A 24,340-nucleotide genomic window follows, 5' to 3' on the forward strand; every position below is an offset into this window, starting at 1 on the left:
TACAGGAAAAAGGAAAGAGCATACAGGAAGGAAAGAAGGATTTCCTTTGTCAGTAGATGGACTAGGTAATTAGAAAAGATCAATAAATGTCATTCCTCATTACCACCAGCAATTGAATTCTGATTAAGAGAAGGGGGGGGGTTGTTAACAAAGCATAGAGGAATTTGCTCTTTAGACATACTTAAGCAAACTATAATACCCTTTAGGTGGACAAAGATTAAATGGTGTCACAGAATCTGAAGATGTCAGGCTGGGTTTTTTTTTTTTCCCTTTGTAAACCCAAACTTATATTTCTATACTTTTGCTGTAGCAACCTGAAAGGTCATGAATACATTTTCTTGAAAGCTACAAAAATAAATGATACTTGTGGTCAAACTTTAATCAACACTACTCCCAGAATTTTTGTGGTATAACTTCTTGTCCAAATAATTTGAAATTCAGACAATTGAATCTCTGTTTCTTTCTCTCTCCATTTCTGTCTCTGGCTTTTTCATTCCTCTTTCTATCTGTGTCTCATACACACACACACACACACACACACACACACACACACAGAGCTTAGATCAATAATTTTTAAACTGGGTTATATAATTTATACTCAGCACTATTCTAATTCCTAACTTCTTTTAAAAAATGTATTCTTGTGGCTATTTCATGATAATTCAAATTGAGGTTCCAGAGTTTCTGATTCTTTCAGTCAGCCAAAAGAAATCCATTTCTCTCAACTACTATTTTAAAGTTTATAAATCATTGACAAGATGAAAAGCATGACAAGAGAACTATAAATCTGAGGTCATCCTCCACCTCACCATGATTTATAATGATCATGAATTATCAAAATCCTTTGAAAATCCTTAGTGTCTATGTGGCATTTTCCTTTCCAGCTACTTTCTTCACTTCATGAATTCAATTTTATAAATGTTTACATATATATGTATGCTTTTTCTCCAATAGAATATAAAAACAAGACACTCCATCTCCTAACTCTGAGCATTTTCAAGAGCTGTCCCCTATGCTTGAAACTCTCTCATTCCTTATCTCTATTTTCTGTCTTGGCTTCCTTCCAATCTTAGCAAAAATTTTACTTCTCTAATAAGTCTTTCTCAGTCTTTCTTAATCTTAGTACATGATTCTGAAATTATCTAAAATTTATTTTGAATATAGCTTGTTTGTACACAGTTGTCTACATGTTGTTTCCCCCATTATATTGTCAAGTTTCTTGAGAGCAGGAACTATTTTCTTTCTTTTTCTTAGTTCCCAGGACTTAGCATATTATCTTGCAAATACATAGTAGGTACTTAATCAATTCTTGTCGACTTGTTGGGGATTGGTTCTTTATTTGTTTTGCACCCAGTGCCTAGTACAAAGAAGGTACTTAAAAATAGCTTGTTAAGTGATTTCTTAGGCAAAAGTAACTATAGTTATTTTATTTGAATCATTATTATTGTTATTTTTTACTTTCACAAATATATATATATATATATTGTATATGCTTATATATTTATATATCATACATTACATATCTTATTTGCTTATACTTTATTTTTATATACTTTTTTCTCTGCCAAACTTGGTCTAAAAATTACAAAATGGGTGATCATGCTTTAGGCACTGCTTCCATTACATTGATGAAAAATTTCATATGACAGATAGAAATCAGAAAGTGCCACTAAAACTAAGTACAGAATGTCCCTCAATCCCATCTCCTTCCTTTAGTATACAACCTCTCTTTACAGTATATCAATGTAATGAAATATCATTGTTTTAGAAGAAATGATGAGCAGGTTGATTTCAGAAATGCCTGGAAAGACAAAAATGAACTGATGCTAAATGAAATGAGCAGAAGCAGGAGAACATTGTAACAGAAGATTGTGATGATCAACTACGATACTTAGTTCTTCTCAGTAACACACTGATCCAAGATAATTCTGATAGGGGTTGAGGTGCCTTTAAGATTCCTTTCTGATTTTCCCAACCCCCATGGCTGACTTTTGATTCACAAATCCTGGTCAAAAAGCACCCTTCTGAATATCCAGGCCCAGCCCCCACCAGATCTGAGCTGGCTTTGGTTTTCTCAGCCCCCACAAATAGTTTCTTCCTTATCTGAAAAGCCCACCAGAACTTGGCACTGCCTACAAGCTCCTTTTAGGTATAAAAGAGTCAAGCTGGAGCTTTCTCTTTGCAGGAGCCTTTCCTCCAACCGTGGTATCCTTCAGGCCATGTAAGGGTTCCTGCCAGCCCAGCGGCCACCTTTGGTTTTGGTGTCTTTCTAACTGAACTTTACTTCCAAATTTCTACAATAAATCTTTTATTTATCAATCTAGGTTTTCGGGCCTGTAAATTCATTTACAGGGGACACTGTGCCTCATGGGATTATCTCACTATCTTTGCGCCAATCAACAGGGTACCCCCTTCTCTATCTCTCATCAATTCCAATAGACTTGAGATAGAAAATAGCATCTGCATTCAGAGAGAATTTTGGAGACTAAATGTGGATTAAAACAAACTATTTTCACCTCTTAATTTTTTTTTTTTTTGCTTTTTCTTTTTTGTGGTTTTACCTTTCTGTTCTGTTTTTTCTTTCACAATATGACTAATATGGAAATGTTTAAAATTGTTGTACATGAATAACCTATATCAGATTGTTTTTGGGAAGGGGGAAGTAAGGCAGAAGTTAAGGCAGGAAGAGAGAAAAATTAGGAACCAAAAATCTTACAAAAATGAATGTTGAAAGCTATCTTGTAATTGGAGAAACAAAATACTACTGACCCCTCCCCCTAAAAAAATCATCCCCTCCTCCCTAATCTTCCATTTCTCTCTATCTGGTTCCTTCTCTACTACCTTTAAAAATTTTAAATTTCCTCTATCCTTAATAAAATCTTCACTAGACCTTACCAATCTCTCAAGATATCTTCCTCTATTTCTCCTTTTTTTTAAAAAGCTGAACTCTTGAGAAAAATCTATCTCCCCTCATTGCCTCTCCAAATTATTCTCTCACTCATCCTTTGTAATCTGCTTTCTAATTTCATCACTCAATCGAAACTACTTTCTCCAGTTGCCAATAATCTCTTAGCTGCCAAACACAGTTTGTTCTCTGTCATCATCCTTCTTGACCTCTTTACTATACATGATACTGCTGAGTATCCCTCCTCCTGGATATTTTCTTTTCTCTCAGTTTTCATGACAATATTTCCCATTAATTTTCCTCCTACCTATCTTACTTGGCTGGTTCATCATTTATATTAGAGTCCAATTAGGGGTGAATCCCCTAAGACTTTGTCCTGTACCCATTTCCCTTTTTCTCTATAATTTCTCTTTTCTGTGACCTTTTCAGTACCATAGGTTTAATTATTATCTCTGTGCAGATGAATAACAAATCTATACATTCAGCCTCAGCCTCTGTCCCAAGCTTCAGTCCCATATTTCCAAGAATCTATTGGATATCTCAGTCAGCATATCCAAAATTGAATGTTATTTTTTTTCTTTCAAACTCACTTCTCTTCCAAACTTCCAACAAGATAAATATACTTCATTGGATGTTCCTTGATTTTCCCTTTTAAGTTCTTTCAAATCCAACAAAATCAAATTTTTTTTTGCAACAAGTTGTAATGAAGAGAATCCTGAGCTTGGAGTCACAAACAATGGGTTCAACTTTTATCTCTGATACTTACTAGCTACATGCGCAAATCATCTACTCTCAAAATGCCAGAGGCATCTCATTTGTACTCAGCTAATGGATTACAATCTGAAATAGTGGAGGATATTTTCTTGCTGGCCATGAACAAATCCTTCACATTCATGAATCTCCAATCTTGGAATAATTTTGCTCAATAGAACTATTGTGCTCTATCTACCAAATAACAGATTATCCAGTTTTAATAACCAATATGTATAGTTGACATTGAAATTGCTGCCTACCTTGTTGTTGAAAGCCATAAAAAATTTTGGCTTCTAACCTCATCACTCAAATACAAATTTTCTCTTGAAAGTAACAAGTGATTTCTTGATTGCCAAAGGTGGTTTTTTCTTAAGTTTCATGCTAATAGTTATAGCTCTCTGCAACATTTGAATTTGTTGAACACTCTCTCTTGATGGATATACTCTCCCGGGGTTTTTGTAACACTTATTTCTTGATTCTTTTCTATTAGTTGAACCATTGCTCCTCAGTCTTAACTTGCAGAATCATCACCTATATCCACAGTGTTTCATTGTGGATGTATCTCAAGTCTCTGATTGAAACACTCTTCTTCCCACCTTCTATCTTAGTGACTTTCTTAGATTAGACTATTCTTAGATCAAATGGTTTGTTATCTTTATGTGATAATGTCCAAGGCTAAACAGCCTTAGTCCCTAGACATTTTGAAATAGAGGCATCTAACACTCAACATGTATAAAACAGTTCATTTTTTTTTTACATTTGTTATCTGTTAAGATCACAACTATTTTTCAATTTACCCATGTTCACAACCTTAGCACTCTCTAGACTCTTCATTTTCCTTTACTTTACATGTCCAATTTGCTAAGTCTCATCATTTCTACCTTTTCAACATCTCATAACTATCTCATTCTCTTCATTCACATGATGACTACTCCTTTAACCTCTAGATTGGGCAATTATAACAGCCTTCTAATTGCTCTCCTTGCCTCAAGTCTCACCTTAGTTCATCCATTCACCATACAATGGCCAAAGGGATTTTCCTAAAACAGATCTGATGATATTACTCTACTCAATAAATTCCATGGCTCCCTATTATTTTAGGATCAGATATAAAGATATATATTTTTTCCTGTGCTATCATTAAAGCCTTCACAGCTTAGTTCCATCTTCCATTTCCAGGCTTATTATACCTTACAATTTACAAACTAAAGGACTAACCAAACTGGCTTTCTTACTGTTCCTCATATATTACACTATACCTTCCATTTCTTTGAAAGTGCAGTGACTGTGTCCTGTATCTGAAATTTACTCCCTCCTCATGCTCACTTGTTAGAATCTCCAGTCTCTTTCAAAGTATACTCCTGATGCTACTTTCTCCAGGAAGCCTTTGCTGATCTCAAGTTTCTAGTACTTATCTTGCTCTACATTGTTGTATCTCTTTTATATGTACATTTAAATATTTATGTATTTCCCTAAATAGAAATTAAGTAGTTTGAGGGCAGAAATTGTTTCACTAGTCTTATTTTTTTTTACATTTTAACCACTGCAAAGAATAACTACTTATTTTATAGTAAAATCTGTGTCTAAAAGAGCATATAGGCAATATAATGAAGAATATTAGATTTATGATTTCAAAAGGCCCTAGTTCAACTTCTGCTTCAGAAATTTAATCACTATGTAATTCTGGACACATCATTTAACCTCTCTCTGCCTCTGTTTTTTTTTTTTTTTTTTTTTTTTTTTTTTTTTTTTTTAAACCAAAAAAAAAAAAAAAAAAAAAAAAAAGAAATTTTTGGGTTTAAAGGCCTCTTGGGCCCTTTCCTATGATTCAATAATAAGTGTCATTCTCCATTCTTACATTTTTTTCCCATTATGATCCTTGATTTTCCAAATTTAGAAATTAATTTTTTGTTTTTCTTAGTTTTATGAATTATCTCTATGATATTCTGGTTCATATATCACTAAAATAATAAAATTATTTTGGCAGCATTGACATTTTATTATACTGGCATGGTCTAGCCATGAGTATTAATATTCCAAATGTTTAATAATTTTTTAAATTAAGGGATATTTTTATAATTTATTTATACAAGTCTTCAATATGCACTGGTAGTTTGACTCCAAGATAATTTATGCATTTTGCAGTTGTTTTAAATAATTTTTCTTATTATTCCCCCCTCCTCCAATTTTCTTATTGTTAAATAGAAAGTCTTTATTTGGGGGGGATTTATCTTGTTCCTTATTACTTTACTAAGTTATTCATTATCTTGATTAGTTTCTTTGCTAATTTTTTTGGATTTTCTAAGCAAGTTATCAGGCAGTTACATTGAGCAACTAATGAAAGTCACAGATATAGAGCAAGAAAGATTGATTTTCCTGAACTCAAATTTGACTTTCAACACTAACTCGATGACCCTGAGCAAGTTACTTAATTCTGTTTACCTCAGTTTCCTCATCTATAAAATTAGTTGGAGAGGGAAATGACAAATCACTTCAGAATCTTTGCTGAGAAAACTCCAAATAGGGTCATGAATTGGACATGACTGAAAATGCTGTAAAACAACAAGTAAACCAACATATCATCAGCAATCTGGAATTCTTGTGTCTCTTTGCCTATCTTTATGCTTTTCTTTTCTTATTACTATTGCTAGAATTTCTAGAACTATATAAAATAACATTTGGGAATATAGTCAGTCTCCAAAGCACAAAGATATCATTTAGTTTTTAGATATTTTTAAAAAATTTCCTTCTTTACACTTTTTTTCCCCTTTAAACATAAATGAATGCTGAATTTGTTAATTTTTTTTTTTGTTTTAATACCTATTGGTTTTGGATGCTTTTATTTTAATATTATAATTTCACCATTTCCCTGAACCTTCCTTACAGGAATATAAATTGCTATAATATTTTTGTCAATATTTTATTTAAAATTAAATTAATTAAAATTAAAACAAATTTTAAAATCTTTGCCGAAATGTTTTTCAACCTCAACTCTCTTATTTAATTATTTATTACAAGGGATGGCTCTTTTGTGGAGGCTAGGGAAAGAGGCACATTGGAGAACTACAGGTGAAATAAAACAAGTCAATAAAATATATCTTAAAACAAATCTTATTGATTGATAGATATGATGGAATTATGCTGTTTTCTATTTTTGTGGGAAGCATTGTATTTCAACTATGTGGAGAAACATTTGATGCTTATTCCAATGGTCGGGGATGGAAAATGTCATCCACACCCAGATAAAAAAATTATAGAGACTGAATATGAATCAAAACTTAGTGTTTTCACCTTTTCTTTGTTTTTCTCATAGTTTTTTCCTTTTTGGTCTGATTTTTCTTGCACAATATAACAAATATGAAAACATGTTTAAAAGAATTTCACATATCTAACCTATATTGGATTGCTTGTTGTTTTGAGGAGGAGGTGAAAGTGGGAAGGAGAAAAATTTGATACACAAAGTCTTACAAAAATTAATCTTAAAAACATTTTCACATGTATTTGGGAAAAATACTATTGAAAATCAGAAGAAACAAAAGAAAAGCCCATTTCAATTTTGGATAGATATCTTGCTTAAAAATAATTCTGAGGTAACACAGGAAGATAAGATGGTATTCAGATCACTTGCTAATAGCACACATTTTTTTTTATTACACAAAAAATATTTCTTAATTTTAGCGGCAACAAATTATAACTGAATTAACTTCAGAGATAGGAAGATTCAGGTTCATGTCTTGCCTTTCATACTGCCTGCATGAATCTGTACAAGTCAATTAATTCCTTATTGTCCCAGACAATTTTGTAAGCCTAAGACTCTAATTTGTAGAATGGGTGGCATATTTCATTGCTAAAAGAAGTTGACCGATAGAATCATAGGCATTATGCCCAAAATAAATGACTGAGCAAATATGTTGGAAGTATTACCACAAACACACATCAATAAACTTATTGTTTGGCTGAAATTGTGTTTGTAACATATTTCCTCTCATATGTAGAACCCTTTTCTTCATTTTTTCCTTATTGTTTTGTGTGAGCACTGCAGTGAAAGTTCTGCACATAATATAGAAAGAAATAATGCTCCATATTTGCTATTACTTGTTTTAATTCAAACTACTTCACATAATTTTTATTCCATGATTTTTTTCTAATAAATGTAGATCACTTTTAATATAATTGACTAAATATCTCTCCAAATACATAGAATTAAAAAAAATTTAACTTCAATGGGTCTGAAAAATCTTATATTCCCATTCAAGAATTAAGGATAAGCATCAATTTCTTTGTTTTATGTTGAAAGAATGGAAAGGAAGAGAAATGTCATTAATTTTTTAATAAGTTGTGTATGAACAGATTACATATAATTCACTAAAATTTGCAGCACCATTATATTGGATTCAGAATCCTACTGATTTATAAACTATTAGTCTGCTTTAAAAAATTAGCCCATTAAAACATAGGGAAAGTATGTTGATAGTTTGTTTTTAAATACAAATCATCTAACCAGATGATGATATAGTCAATTTTTTAAAAAATGTATTCAACTAGTGGACAATCGGTGAAAATAGCATGGATGTCACAGGATCAATAAATAAATATTTATTTAATGTTTGATATATCTACCTTATACTGTAGTAAGAGGAGCTCAGGATGTAAATTCAAAAAATTAAACAATTCCTCCTCAGAGTGAAATTACATTAGAATGAGACAAAAACATGTGTGAATGTATAATAAATATGCATCATATTGAGCAAAGACAAATCCAAATGTATCAAAATATGCTTTGTAATGCTTTCATTATTTAAAGGAATTTTATTTTTTACAAGATGCCATAGCAATATCAGTGTTCATAGTACATAGAATTGTATTGCTTCCAAAAAAAAGGGATAATATCATCTCTATTATTCTGGTCGACAAATCTAGCCTTAGACACTTACTAGCTGGGTGACTGGTCAAGTTACTTAACCTGTTTGTCTCAGTTCAACTGTAAAATGGACAGGAAAAGGAAATGGAAAACCACTTCAGTATCTTTGCCAAGAAAATTCCAAATGGGGTCACAAAGTATTAGATATGATTAAAAACAACTGAATAACAATGAAATCTAATAAATCTGGAAACATAAGTGGGAGCCCTATTGCAGTGGACCTGGCTAAAGAGCTTGTGGCAATAGGGAGCCATTAAATATTACAGAATTTGTATGGGGAATGGTTTGAAAAGGGAAGAGACTATAAGTAGGGAAGAACAATTAGAAGACCAATTTAATATGCCATTTATTAAAAGAAAAATACTATTGTCAAAGTATTACTACCTATAATAATTGGATTACTATCCTAGAGCATTATTCAGTCAGTCAGTCAACAAGAATCATTCTTATTATATGTCAACTATTGTGCTAAGCTCTGGGGATAAAAAGAAAGAAAAAAATGCTGTTTTTACTTTCCAGGAAGATTCACTGACTAATGGGAGAGACAATACGCAAATAATCACATACAAACTAGATATATACAGAATAATCTGGAGATGATCAACATTAAGGAGAATCAAAAAAAGACTTCATAGAAGGTATGATTTTAGTTGGACTTGAAACAAATGAGAAGAGAAAGAATTCCAGTTATGGGGGAGAATCAGGGAAAATGAGTTTGTAGATTAAATGTCTTATGCAGGGAATCATAAAGGATACCAGTATCATTGGAATTTAGAGTACATGGGTTTAAAGAGATGTAGGAAGACTGGAAGCCACCAGAATGTATTAAATAAGGAGTCAACAAGGTCAGATCTATGCTTTAAGAAGATATGTTGACAGCTGAGTAGAGGAATGGGGGACTACTTGAGAGAGATCAATTAGCAAGTTATTTCAGTTATTTCATTGTCTAGGTGTAAGATAATGAGATCTGTACCAGGGTGATGTCAGTATCAGAGGAGATAAAGAGGGAAAAGATGTTACAAAATCAACTTTCATTTAAAAATTTTTGCTTGGATGTGTGGGATGAGAGTGAAAAATCAAAGATGACACCTAGTTTGTGGTTTGTGAGCATAGCAAGAAGGTGGTACCCTGAAGAGAAATATGGAATTTATGAAGAAGAATGAATTTTGGGGAAAAGATAATGAGTTCATTTTTGGCTGTGCTGAGTTTAAGATGTTTACGGGAATCCAGTTTAATATGTCCAATAAGCCAATGGAAGAATGATCTTAGAATTCAGCAGAGAGGTTGGGAATGGATTTGAGAATCACCAGCATAGCGATGATAATTCAATCATGAGAGCTGATTTCACTAAGTGAAATAAGACTGAAGACTATGGAGATCAGAAGATTTCTTCAAACAGAGCAAGAGTTAAAAAAAACAACAACAACAAACCCAGCAAGTGGTTTGAGTATGCCAATATGGTAAGACAGTCATTATGTCTTACTCCCAAGGAATTTCTCAATCTCACCATGGGCAGCAATCCACTGAACTTTTCCCCACCCCACCCCAACCTTCTCTGCTTTCCCTACCCCAAGAAGACTTCTGGGTCTATCTTAACAATGTCAGCACTTATGGCAGACTCCCCAGGAGGAATAATTCACAAAGGGCTTAAATCTGGGGAAGCTTCAGATGACATCCTCTAGGAGGTTAAAATTCCTGGCTATCATAATGAATAGATCAATGGCAACACGAGATCCCATCAAGAAAAATGAAAAACAAAAGCAAAATCCATAAACAGAAAGGTAGACACTATTCTTACTCTAATTGAACTTTACAATTGTTTAGCAGCCAAAGATAGCAACATGAGAGATACTATGTAGTGAAGGCCACAAAACTAGCCAGGTCATAGGCCAATAAAGAGAATGCATGATAAGGACAAGGAGAGGAGGCTCAGATGCAACACTTCATGGACTTGAGTGTGGAAGCATTGATGGCAGGAATAGAGGTCAGTATTCAAAAAACTAATAAAAAGCATTAGTGCTTTATTAGTGAGCTTACTGCCATTGTTGGATATGATGTCCATCCCATGACAGATGTTTGGAGCCATCTTGTCATCTTAGAGGCTGATTTTAGCACTCTGTGTGGCTCAGTTTGGGAATTTAAATGCATGCTCACAAAATTAATGGAAATTATTGGGGAATTTAGCAGAGAAGACACAATCTATAATGCATTTGAGGCTACCCAGAACAATCTGAAAAAAAAAAATGGATACAAAAATTATACCTGTCAAGCAGGAAGCAGATTCAATTTCCATAATAGTGAATAGAATCCATGCAAGATCACACCTTGGGCTTGTAGCTTAAGGACCCATCAATGTGGTTCCTTGGACACCTCTTCTATATCCATTTGATATGATCACAGGTGAAATTTACAGGAAAACACTATCTTTGAATTACAAAAAGCCTATGGACTCCCAAATTGGGTCTTCTTAGAGTTGGGTTGGTTGAGAATACAACACAAAGCCTGTGTTAAAAATTCTATTTAAGCTTAAATATTGGAACTAAAGAATAGTCAATGAGTACCATAGATGAAAATTAAAAAAAAATACTGGAGAGTTCAAGAGGGCATGAAACCATGGAGAAGTAAGCAAGTGGGGACCTTGCAGTCCACTGGAAGGATTCAACCAGGACCACCCTGCTTGGGCATGGTTTGGGGAGATCTTTTCATTCTTCTTTCTTCCCTACCTTTCCACTAAGGGGTTGGGGTGCCTTTCCACCTCCACCTAGCTGGTGCACCACTACCATCTCCAGGTGGGAAGGCCATGCTTTTCCCTGGATAGGGGGGTAGGAGTGACACAGACCACAGGAAACCAAGATTGCCATCTGAGGGCTGGATCAGAGCAGGGTCCCTTCCTGAGTCCCCTCATTTGTTATAGCAACCCCCATGGTAGCTCTCACAGCATGCTTGCAAGATATCCATTGCTGTACTCCATGCTCTCCCCCCGCCCCAGCCTGGCTTCTCAGCTACTCATTGGGCTACCTTACTACTCCCCCTTCCACTGCCCTCCACAATAAGGGCTGGGGCACTTCCCAGATTCCCTGACTTCATATAGCAGAAGGATTCAGGACATTGCTCTCTTAGTATGAGGTGCAGGGAAAGGTGGGGTGGGGATGTCAATGGGACTTTAGCCCCCTACTCAACCCTTCTGGAAACAGAAATAGAATTTAGAGCATTTGAGAGGTAAAAAAAAATCCTGCCACAATGAAAATCCAGTTGAAATTATATAACATAAAGTTGTAGTAACCCTAGTTAGTATAGTCTCATGATTTTCTCCAGCTTTGTTCAGTGGCATGTGGTAGGAGCAAAGGCAGTGTTTGTTAGAAGTAATTCAAAATAGATTTGGCAAGGCAAGGTGAGCTATAGAATAAATAAGTGATCAAGAGGATTGAGAGAAGAAAACTGTCTCATCAGTTGACTTAGATCACCAATCAGTCAATATGGAGAAGGAGGACAGTATAGCTAGTGTGAGTGTGACAACCTAAGAAAGAAATCAAGGCTCAAGGTATTAAAGGTCATGGTTAGAAGGAAGAATATTAGGAGAATAACAGAGAAAGGAGAGGAAGGACAATAAATTGTGATCAGATAAGCCAATTTCAGAGTTTATAAACATGGAATTAATGCATTTGTGCATCGTGGCAAAGTCAAGTATGACCATTTTTATGCTTAACTGAAGTGGGTTGGAGTAAGAAGTCATGTGGAATGAATAAGCTAAGAAACTATGAGATTAGTGTGTTTCAGGGAGGATCAATAAGTATGATGAAGTCCCCTAAAGGGGTTGGAAGTTAAGAAAGAGAGGACTCTGAACTTATAGATGAAAAAAAGGAAAAATGGGGGAGAATCCTGAAGGTTGTTATATAATAGATACCAGAATTCTTTTTGGTGGTGGATGTGAATTGCTGAAACTTAAGGGAAAAGAGCTCCCTGAGTGATGATTGGAAGAAGCAGAGCCTGTAAGTGGTAATGGGGAACATGAAGTATTCTAAATCCTTTACCTTGACAAGTGGTTGGGGGAGAATGATTTCAATTTAGTCTGGATTGGCATGTATACTCTAATTTGACACATAATTTTTACACATAATTTTCTAATTTTGATTTCCTGCACAAATTGTGGTGTCGGAATTGGGATGGTAATCAATACATAGATGAATCATTGAGCCAAATTCTATGCTATACAACATTGACTATATAAAAATTATAATGGAATAATCTGCAAATAAAATAAGGTTATTGGACACAATATCAAATGACAAATACAGAATCATAAATTATTTGTGGGTAATGAAAAAACACTTGGGAGAGTTGAATAAGCACTCAGCCAGTAACAATTACTAAAAAATTTTAAGGACATACTCTTTTCAAGAGGCAAACTCTCACTTTTCACAGCTATTTCTTTTTTTGTTTTTGTTTTTAATTAATTTAATTTAATATTTTTCCCCACTTACATTCCAGACAATGTATTTTTTACATTTGTTCTTAAGATTTTTGAGTTCTAGATTCTCTTTCTTTATCCCCATCCACAATTAAGAAATCACATGAAATATAGGAGGGTTTTTTTTTTTTTTTTTTTTTTTTTTTTTTTTTTGCTTTTGCTGAGGCAACTGGGATTAAGTGAGTTGCCCAAAGTTACACAACTAGGGGTATTAAGCATCTGAGGCCAGATTTGAACTCTGGTCCTCCTGACTTCAGAGCCTGTGCTCTAGCCAGTAGGCCATGTAGCTGCTTTTCCTAGATACTTCAATACATTCCCAAGTTACGATTTCTAGTTCAGCTTTATTCCACTTCCCTGTGGAGTGTATGTGTTTACTTCTCATCTCTGAAAGGTTTTTGGAGCTGGGTTATAATAAGGTATAGATGTCAATCTAGAAATTGTGATTTATTAGTCTTCAGTTATTTATTTTTAAATCATACATAGGGGCTTCTGTTATCTAATTAATGTGGGAATTCCCTATTCAGGTACTGTGGAAAGAACATATTCTTTGCTATTTCTCAGTTTTCTTTATTTCTTCCTGCTATTCCCTGGGAATGGGATGATTTTCAATCTTAACAAAGAACCCACTGAAAGGCAATTAATCATAATATGAGAGTTGTAACTAGGAATTCAGGTGCATGGGACAAAATCAGTTGATCTAGAAAGTGGGGGGTCAGGTAGGTTGTGGTGAGGAATTCTTCAAGAGGACCTGACTCTTATGGTGAAAACTGGTTAGAACTGCACCTTCTGAGGCCCAAACCTCACAATATCTCCCCCATTATTTATGACTCTTAAGTGTTCATTATCCTCTCTTACAACAACTAATGTAGAATTAATCATACTTTATTTTTTGGATGAATTCAGATAACGTTTTAAGCAATTTCTGTGGATAGGGTATAGAGTTAGATATGGAAAATTTGGTTTCAGATTCTTCCCTTGATACTTACTAAATGTAAGGCAAATCAATTCACCTCTATGGCCCTTAATTTTTCAACTTTAAAATGGGGCAAGAGTTGGACTATATGACCAATAAGGTCCTTCTGGTTCTAAATCTTTGATTTTTCTGATTCCTTGAAATAATATTTATAAGATCCCTTCATGCTCTAAATCTTATAAATGAATGTTGAAGTATTTTAAGAGTTTTTGGAGACAATATTAAAATTAGACACTTTCATTAGAGATTTTGCCTCTGTTTCATGATGACTCCTTATCTTTCTTCTCTAATTCCTTTTCATCAACCATCATATCAAATTGTTAGCATTGCTATGCCCATTACTCTGTTCTCTAATTGTCTTTGCAACACCATTTGGCTCTTAGTTATTTTTGTATGTGATTCATATTCTACCTCTGTCAAGGAACTGACTGTACATGATTCCTCCAGCTGTCAGTGGAGGAATCCTCCTCTTTATATTGATTTGGGTATGCATCCTGTTTTGCCTCAAAATATTATGCCCCTCCCCAAAAGAATTTAGACTTTGATTCTTCAAGTAAAAATGGTAAAACTTTTATACTATTCCTAAGATCTAGCATAGTGTCTGGCATATAATAGGCATTTCATAAATGCTCATTGATTGGTTGAAGGCATAACTCCTATGAGATTGTTTTCTCATTTATAAAATCAGGAGACTAAGATAAATTCTAAGTTATCTTTCCCTCAGAATCTATGATCTCAAGAAATAAGAATCCATAGATACACATAATGAGCCTAAAACAACTTGACTCTACATTAGACACAAGAAAAGCAAACTCTAGATTTTGTGAAGGTTTTGATATGGGATTTATTGGGATAAGGAGATATTTGAATACTTTAAATATAAAAGGTAAACATGTGCAAAAAAGTTTGTGGCAGCCATTTTTGTAGTGGCAAGAAACTGGAAACTGAGTGGATGTCCATCAGTTGGAGAATGGCTGAATAAGTTACAGTATATGAATGTTATGGAATATTATTTTATAAGAAATAATCAGCAAGATGATTTCAGAGAGGTCTGGAGAGAGTTACATGAACTGATAATAAATGAAATGAGCAGAACCAGTAGATCATTGTACAAAGCAACAAGATTAGACAGTGATCAATTCTGATGGACGTGGCTCTTTTCAACAATGAGATGATCCAGGCCAGTTCCAATGATCTTGTGATGAAGAGAGCCATCTACACCCAGAGAGAGGACTGTGAGAACTGAGTATGGATCACAACATAGCATTTTCACTCTTTTTGTTGTTTGCTTGCATTTTATTTTCTTTCTCATTTTTTTCTTTTTGATTTGCTTTTTCTTGTGCAGCAAGATAATTATATAAATATGTATACATGTACTGTATTAACATATATTTTATCATGTTTTAATATATTGGATTACTTGCCATCTAAAGGAGGGGATGGGGGAAGAGGGTGAAAATTGGAATACAAGGTTTTGCAAGGGTTAATGCTGAAAAATTATTTAGGCATATATTTTGAAAATTAAGAAGCCTTAATAAAAATGAATTTTAAAAATATGAAAGGTGATTTTTTTTAAATAAAGAAGCTAAAATGAGGCATTTATAGAATGCATTGAAATAAGCATTGGGTAAAGTGACTACTTGGCAGCTAATCTGAAAAACATAATCAACTTCTGGTGGTGGTGGGGGAACTTCCTATTCAGCTAATCTTTTTCTAAAATTAAAAGAAGTAGAGAGAGAGGAAGTTCAACAAAGCAGTGTTTTGTATGTTACCATAGTCACTATCATAAAGTTACAAAGGAACAAAAAGTACTTGAACCAAATGAATCTTGGCACCAAGTGAAATGCCAGAAAGCTCAGAATGCTAAATTCACAAATTTATCACCTTTGCTATAAAATAACTGGTACATTAGTATAAATTTCAAACAATCTGTATGTCACATTGTAAAGAGTTCATTGACTATTAGCACACTAATCAAATAAAAGTGTATCAAATTACATATATATGTACATATACATATATATACATATATATATACCTATATACAAGTGTATATACATATATACAAGTGTATATATGATTTCAAATATCATATGTGTGTGTATACATATATACACACATATGATATTTGAAATCCTTTGGCAAAAATGGAGGGAGGGGAAAGAGATAAGGAAAAGAAGAAAAAAATAAAGGAAAAGGAACAAGAAAGGAAAAGAAGAAGAAAGAAAAGGAGGAAGAGAAGTAGAAATAGAAAGATGAGTAGAGAGAGGAAGATGTAAAGTTACAATATTTTATAGCAATTAACACACTAAAGAAAAACATTCTGGAGAATTTAACCAGTTGGTGGAGCTGATGTATCAAGACAAAATTATTAATTCCTTGAAAAATTCATTGATTGTTTTTCATTTAAAAAGCAAAATATGTTCCCCCTAGAGATCTAGTTCAGTTGTATTTTCTCAATTTTCTTTTATGCCATTTTACTATCTCATTTAATAGTATGGTGGAGGGGGGAGGCTCAGAATCTGCTAAGTTTTCTCCCTTATTTTCATGGATTATCCTTTAATATAAAAGTGTAGATTAATAACTGAGAGGAGTGCCTAAACACATATGTTTCCAACATATGTCTTTGATAGTATTTTCAGTATCTTCATACTAGTTAAATGCTCCCCAACACCAATATATTCTTTGGGAGATTAAAAAGAAAAAAATGGATAGTTACTTTTCCTTCCTACCTAAATATTAAATTCCTAGCCTTTCTTAGAGATGTAGAGTTTTCTAAGAATGGAAATGTTATTTTATTGAATTATATTACTGATTGTGTAGCAAACTTGATAATTTTGGCAAGATACTTTAAAGGATGGAAAGCATAAAATATAAGCTTGTTGAAGGCAAGGACTGTTATATCACTAATACTTAATGCAGTAACTGGCATATAAGTAGGTAATTAAATGCTTGTTGATTATTTGGTACTTCATAAATAATGATATGATTATTATGAAGCTAAATATACCAAACAGAGTATATTATTAAGATTTTTTTCTCCCATTCTTCAAGATTTATTGCCTGACTCTTTTCAATAATGAGGTGATTCAAAGGCAATTCCAAGAGACTTGAGTTGGAAAGAGCCATACACATCCAGAAAGAACTATGGAGACTGAATATGGATCAAAGCATAGTATTTTCACCTTTTTTGATGCTGGTGTTTGTTTGCTTGTTGTTGTTTTTCTCATGTTTTTCCCCATTTTGATCTGGTTTTGTGATATTGTGATCCACACTTCTCTCTCTGGATACAGATAGTTCTCTTTATCACAAGACCATTGGAATTGGCCTGAAGAGACATGTCTGTCAGAATTGATCATTGTATAATTTTGCTATTGTCTTGTACAATTTTTTCCTGGTTGTACTCACTTCACTTAGCATCAGTTCATGTAAATCTCTCCAGACTTCTCTGAAGTCATCCTGCTGATTGTTTCTTATAGAACTATTATATTCTATAACATTCATATATCATAACTTATTCAGTCATTCTCCAACTGATGGGCAGCCACTCAGTTTCCAGTTTCTTATCACTACAAAAAGGGGTGCTATAAACATTTTTTGCACACATATGTTCTTTTTCCTTTTTTATTATCTCTTTGGGATACAGGTCCAGTAGACATATTGCTGGGTTAAAGAGTATTCACAGTTTGATAGCCCTTTGGATATAGTTCCAAATTATTCTCCAGAATGGTTAGATCAGTTCAAACTCTACCAACAATGTGTTAATATCACAATTTCCCCCACATCCCCTCCAACATTCATCATTATTTTCTCTCGTCATCTTAACTTATCTGAGAGGTATATTGTGGTACCTCAGAGTTGTCTTAATTTGCAGTTCTCTGATCAATAATGATTTAGTTCATTTTTTCATATGACTACGAATGGTTTTAATTTCTTCATCTGAAAATTGTTCATATCCTTTGACCATTTATCAATTGGAGAATGGCTTGAATTTTATAAATTTGAAATTTTATAAATTTAGAAATGAGGTCTTTATCAGAATCCTTGGATGTAAATTCCCCCCCCCCCCAGTTTAATTCTTCCCTTCTAATCTTGTCTGCATTGCTTTTGTTTGTACAAATACTTTTTAACTTAATATAATCAAAATTATCCATTTTGCATTTCATAATGTACTCTAATTCTTCTTTGGTGATAAATCCCTTTCTTCTCCATATATCTGAGAGATAGACTTTGTTCTTTGCTTATAATATCACTCTTTATGTCTAAATAATAAACCCATATTGACCATATCTTGGTATAGGGTGTTAGGTGTGGGTCAATGCCTAGTTTTTGTCATACTAATTTCCAATTTTTCTAATAATTTTTGTCAAATTGATCTTGTTTTTCTTCCACAGCATAATTAATATGGAAATATATTTAGAAGAATTGTATATATTTAACCTGTATCAGATTGTTTGCTGTCTGTGGGATGGTGGAGGTTGGGAGAGAGAGGAGAAAGGGAGAAAATTTTGAAACAAGGTTTTGCAAAAGTGAATGCTGAAAACTATCTTTGTATGTATTTGGAAAAATAAAATACTCTCTATATATGTAAAGCTAAATTGCTTGAGATTAAGTCACTACTTCTTTAGATCAAATTTTTTTTTATAGTTGATCACTTATTTTTCAATATTTTCCCCTACAAAATCTTGTGTTCCAATTTTTCTCTATCCTTTCTGCTCATTCCTTCCCCTAGATGGCAAGTGTAGATCAAAATGTCTTAACCTGTGGTCACAACCCCATACAGGGTCAGGCAACTGAATGTGGGAGTTGCAAAAAATTTGGCAACACTAAAAGATATAAAATATAATGCCAAGATTTAATTCTTTGTGTAAAAATAAACAAGTACATCTATCTCAGTATACAAATTTACTTTCATGTGATAGTGATAAAATTAAAGATATACCAAGGAATTGATTTAAAATAATTTTGTATAAATGTATTTTATATAAATTTATATAAATATTTAAGATAAATTTCTTTATAATTTATTTTTAGTAATGTTTGACTTATATAACTATTATATTTATCCATACACCTGAGATTCAGGTAAAAATTTCTCAAGTCACAAGTGGAAAAAGCTACTTGGCAAAGCTACTTAACAAGCTATAATAGTAATTCCTATATTAAACTTCTCTCCTCTTTCACTGAGGAGAAGAGGCAGTTTCATCTTCTCAGAGACAATAGCAAAAGCACAGATTTGACAGATTCACATAAAGGATCGCAGATTTTGGTCTGGAAAGGAGTCAAAAGACCAAGAGAGGGGATATAATTTGCCCCAAATAGGTAGTAAATTTGTGAGAGTCAGAATTTGAACTAGTGTTCCTTAACTGCCGTATTGGAAAGGCTTTAAATGTCTAGCTAATAATTGTATGACACTACATTGCTTGAGATCCAACTTTGAAAGTAAGAAAAGATCACCAGCAGAACTTTGATCACTATGGAAGAATTTTGTCTTAAGCTATAATAAATAACAAGGACCATCCACTTAAGCAGAGATGGATTTCAGTCTTCAAAGAAGCAAACACCTCATATTAAGAAAATCATTAGTTATTAAGATTCTTAAATTGTTGGTATAACAGAAGATGTGGGGATTAAAAGGGTATGGCATTTGGGGCAGTTAAGTGGCACAGTAGATACAGTATTGGTCCTGGAGTTGGGAGGACCTGAATTCAAAGCTGGCTGCTAGACCCTAGACATTTACTTCCTTTGTAATCCTGGGAAAGTCACCTAACCCTGATTGAATTAAAAAACAAAACAAAACAAAACAAAACAAAACAAAAAAAAAAAACAAAAACAAAAGATACCACATTTAGAACTGAAGTGTCAAACAAGCACCCTATTTTTCTGGATGGCTGAAACCAGATTAAAGTGTAACAGGGAAATATTTAACAAAATAAATAGAAAATACAATAAAATATAGATATTATACTTTAAAACTAAGTCACCCCTAGAGAGCCTTGTGTATCATCCTCATTTCTATTTGAGTTTGACAATGCTACTCGACTAAAGCCTGTTAAATTGGGGGTCCTCCCATTGAATGTGGGTTTCAAAATTTTTTGATGACAGTAAAATTGCATAAAAATTTCACTGGCAAAAAGAGGTTGAAAAAAGGGGAAAAAAGGAGCCCTGCTCTAGACCTATGATTCCTTAACAACAATACTTTGCTTATCTGGTGACAAGAGATTCTTTAGAGCAAACAGTTCAGTACAACAAATTCTCTGGTCAACATTTGAGGATTATTCGTACTTCCCAGTACTTCAGCGTCTCCTCAATCACTTTTCTTTTTTTTTTTTTTTTTTTTTATTTTATATATATATATATATATATTTTATAATATTATCCCTTGTATTCATTTTTCCAATTTACCCCCCCTCCCTCTATTCCCTCCCCCCGACGACAGGCAATACCATACATTTTACATGTGTTACAATATAGTCTAGGTACAATACATGTGTGCGAATATCACTTTCTTGTTGCACAATAAACATTAGATTCCGAAGGTACATGCAACCTGGGCAGACAGATATTAGTGCTAACAATTTTCATTCCCCTCCCAGTGTTTCTTCTCTGGGTGTAGCTACCTCTGTCCATCATTGATCAACTGGAAGTGAGTTGGATCTTCTTTATGTTGAAGATTTCCACTTCCATCAGAATACATCCTCATACAGCATTGTTGTTGAAGTGTACAGTGATCTTCTGGTTCTGCTCATTTCACTCAGCATCAGTTGATTTAAGTCTCTCCAGGCCTCTCTATATTCCTCCTGCTGGTCATTTCTTACCGAGCAATAATATTCCATAACCTTCATATACCACAATTTACCCAACCATTCTCCAACTGATGGACATCCATTCATCTTCCAGTTTCTAGCTACAACAAAAAGAGCTGCCACAAACATTTTGGCACATATATGTCTCTTTCCGCTCTTTAGTATTTCTTTGGGATATAATCCCAGTAGTAGCGCTGCTGGGTCAAAGGGTATGCACAGTTTGATAACTTTTTCCTCAATCACTTTTCAATTTCAGTCACTTTCTGTTGCCTTTAACAATTTTAACCACCCTTTCCAGTAAATTTACCCTGACTTTCAACCTATCCACTAAAACAAATCAGCACAAGAAATCAATATTTGCCTGTACAAATTTGCCTGAGGAAAGGACTGGAGTTGAATTTGAGTCCAATATTTCATTCTTTGTTCATTATGCTACTTTTCATTTACTAATTCATGATCCAAAGGTTTTTAGCAAAAGCTTTTCTGGACAAAAAATGTGATTTTTTAAAACTTTGTTCTAATTACAACAAAATTGTACTTAAGGAAAAGAATTTAGATGTTTCATGAAATTAATCATAATAGAATTTTACTTCAATATCATGCACTCATGATCCTAAATATTTCATATACCTGAATATGGGAAAGGCCTAATAGAAAAATAATACATTTTAAAATATATTTCATTAGAAACAGAAAGAAAGAGAAAAAAAGATGAAGAAAAGAAGGGCGAGGAAGAAATTTGTAGGAAAAAGAGAAAGAAGAAAAGAAGGAAGAGGATTATGACAGAGGTATTTATATAACATCAATACTAAGTTGTAATACTGAATGTTTGGACTTCTTTATTCAACCATATCCTTTATGTGACTTTGTAACTAATTTTTACCTAAACATTTGAACTTCCCCCAGTTACCTAATGTTTAAGTATGTTGGGTCTAGTTCTCACCAGTTAAAGAGTAAATCTCAACTTACTTTGATAAATATTTTGCAATACAACGGATTTTCTTTCTAAATACTTCTTTATAATCCTCCCTCTCCCAGTAGAACATAAACCCAGGAGAGGTAAAGACTAACTTTAAAAGTAAAGCTATAAACACAAAAAAAGAGATTAGATAGGGAATCCACAAAAAATACCAGTTTCAATGGAAATCTGGTGATTTAAAAGAAAGGCAGTTTAGATAGTGGCTTAAGCTTTCCAAGAATACCACTATAACATATCCTCTGCCATACTCTTCATACTTGAACACTCTTTGAGGGTTATGTCTCCAATGATTGACTCTCAGGTTCTAGGTCTAATCCTGTGAGACTAGGCTCCTACTATTATAATCCATAATCCAAATGAGTATGCTTTCCATTAACAGATGGTAGATGCAATTAATTCTAAGCAAAAAAAAAAAAAAAAAAAAAATTCTCCCTTTCCCTTCTTTCTATCATAAACCTATATAGCCCACTTGCACCAAAGCCCACAATGGCTATTGGAAGAATAAATACAAATAGTAGTAAGGCACTTATGTAGTAAACACATGGCCAAGGCAACAACAGCAATACAACAGGGCCCTGATGCCCTTTTTCACTGCACAACTCTTGAAAACTAGAGTTAACTCCTTGAGTACATAGATAACTCTTTTGAACTGCCAGTGTTTATGTTGTTTATGATCTAAAGTGTCTTTTTGCATCTTTGCTGTTTGAAGTATTTGTTTCTGCTCAATCAACTGTGCCTTAAACTCTTTAAAAAACTGAAAAACTCTTAAAAACTTTCTCAAGCTGAAATTTGTACTATCTTTCTTTGAGCAAGTTAGGAAATAAAGATCCCCTCTTTCTATCCCTATAGAACTTCTACTGCTGCAGTTCCACAAAGAGTTGCCAAGCCTTTTATACCAATAAACTTGCAAACTAAATTTTACAAAGGTCATCCAGAGGCATGTTCATCTTTCATCAGCCAATGGCATTGTTCTTTTTGATTCACTCAGAGAATGGCATTCACATATCATTAAAGGATCAAGAGTAGACATCCATTTATTGTTAAACACCTGTTTAATACCTTGTGAATATATACTCAAATTTTGGGGCTTTGGGAGAAGACTTCTCAATAATCAACATCTCCACTACAATAACAAAAGAAATTTTGTTGTGTGAATTATTCAATAGCCAATCAATTTTCAGGCATTCCCATGCCTGCATCATTTTTAAAGAAAATTAAATAACATCCGATAGTTCTTTTAAAATGTTAAAATTCCTTCCAAAACTATGGTGAAAGATAATTATAGGATATAAGAATGGAAGACATAGTTGAAGAAATAAAGCATTGTATTGTAATGGAAAAAGCCTGGCTAGGAGTGTCAGTAGATTAGCCCTGCATTTGCAAATTGAGACTTGGGTGATCTCTCCAAGTTTCCGAATGTAATATGAAGGGGTTAGACTAGATTTTCCAGGACAAAATAAAAGGGGAATGATGGAGTGAAATGATAACGGGGAACCAGAAGAGGAGGAATGCAAAGAAGTCAATCTGGGTATATGTTGTATTATATAATCCAAATGTACTTTTAAAGAAACATGGAACTTATAATAGTTTAAAATAGTGAAAATATGGAATTTAAAATAGGTTAATAAATTCTTATAAACAGCATCATATTTTAAATATATCAAGATTGTTGAGTAGGGATATGACAGGGACCACTTTCTTCTTCACTATGTGAAGAATACATGAAGAAAGGAGATCCAGGAAAAAATGGCTAAAAGAGGTATGATTTCTTGAATATAATTATAAATTTATAATCAGAGAATCTTTCATCAGTAAAATCTGAAAAACACTGAACTCTTAACTACTTCAAACTTTTTAACTTGATTGTCAAAGCCAGTTTGGGGTGAAATGATAATGAATTGCTATTTACAAATAAGCTTGTTTCTGTTCTCCATGAGCTGATCTCTGCTGGGTCCTGAATGGGAAGTGTTTTATAAAAATGGCTTGAGTTTCTTTTTGTCCCTTATCTGAAATTACAGCATTCATGTCTTTATATTTATTACACTAATTCCTTTATTTAAGAGCTTAGTTTCCCAAAGGGCCTTTTAGTTGGAACCTTCAGAGTCACACTGTGAAAAACATATTGTTTTGAATTGTTAAATGGCCCATGTGATAATTATTTCATTTGTAATCACTGACTAGGTAGTCCCTTCACACACAGCTGGGAAACTGCCAAAAGGAAAACAGAATACACTGTCAAACCTGACAAATCAATGAATTTATACCCTACACACAAAAGCTCTTTTTTCAGCTCCTTCCTCTGATACCTGTAGATTCTCAGTCCAGCTAAAATGTTTGTTTTGTCATTTATTTAGTGATTTGTTATGACAAAAAAAGTGAGCAATGATAAATAATGGCAAATAATAAAACAATGCTATTTATATTTTGGTTTTTTATTTGCTTGTTTTAAATCCTGAGGCTTTGTAGGACCTGAGCTATGTAGACTTGTGCAAATTCTGAATTTTTTCTCAACTCCTAAAAATAATTAAGCAATAA

General features: G+C 33.4%; 1 protein-coding gene across 1 annotated transcript in view; it reads right to left on the reverse strand.

Moving 5' to 3' along the window:
* Positions 1-24,340, reverse strand: part of PCSK5 (proprotein convertase subtilisin/kexin type 5) — a 626,478-nt gene that overhangs the window by 292,255 nt on the left and 309,883 nt on the right.

This window comes from Sminthopsis crassicaudata, chromosome 1 (genome assembly GCF_048593235.1).
Source record: "Sminthopsis crassicaudata isolate SCR6 chromosome 1, ASM4859323v1, whole genome shotgun sequence".
NCBI classification, from domain to species: domain Eukaryota; kingdom Metazoa; phylum Chordata; class Mammalia; order Dasyuromorphia; family Dasyuridae; genus Sminthopsis; species Sminthopsis crassicaudata.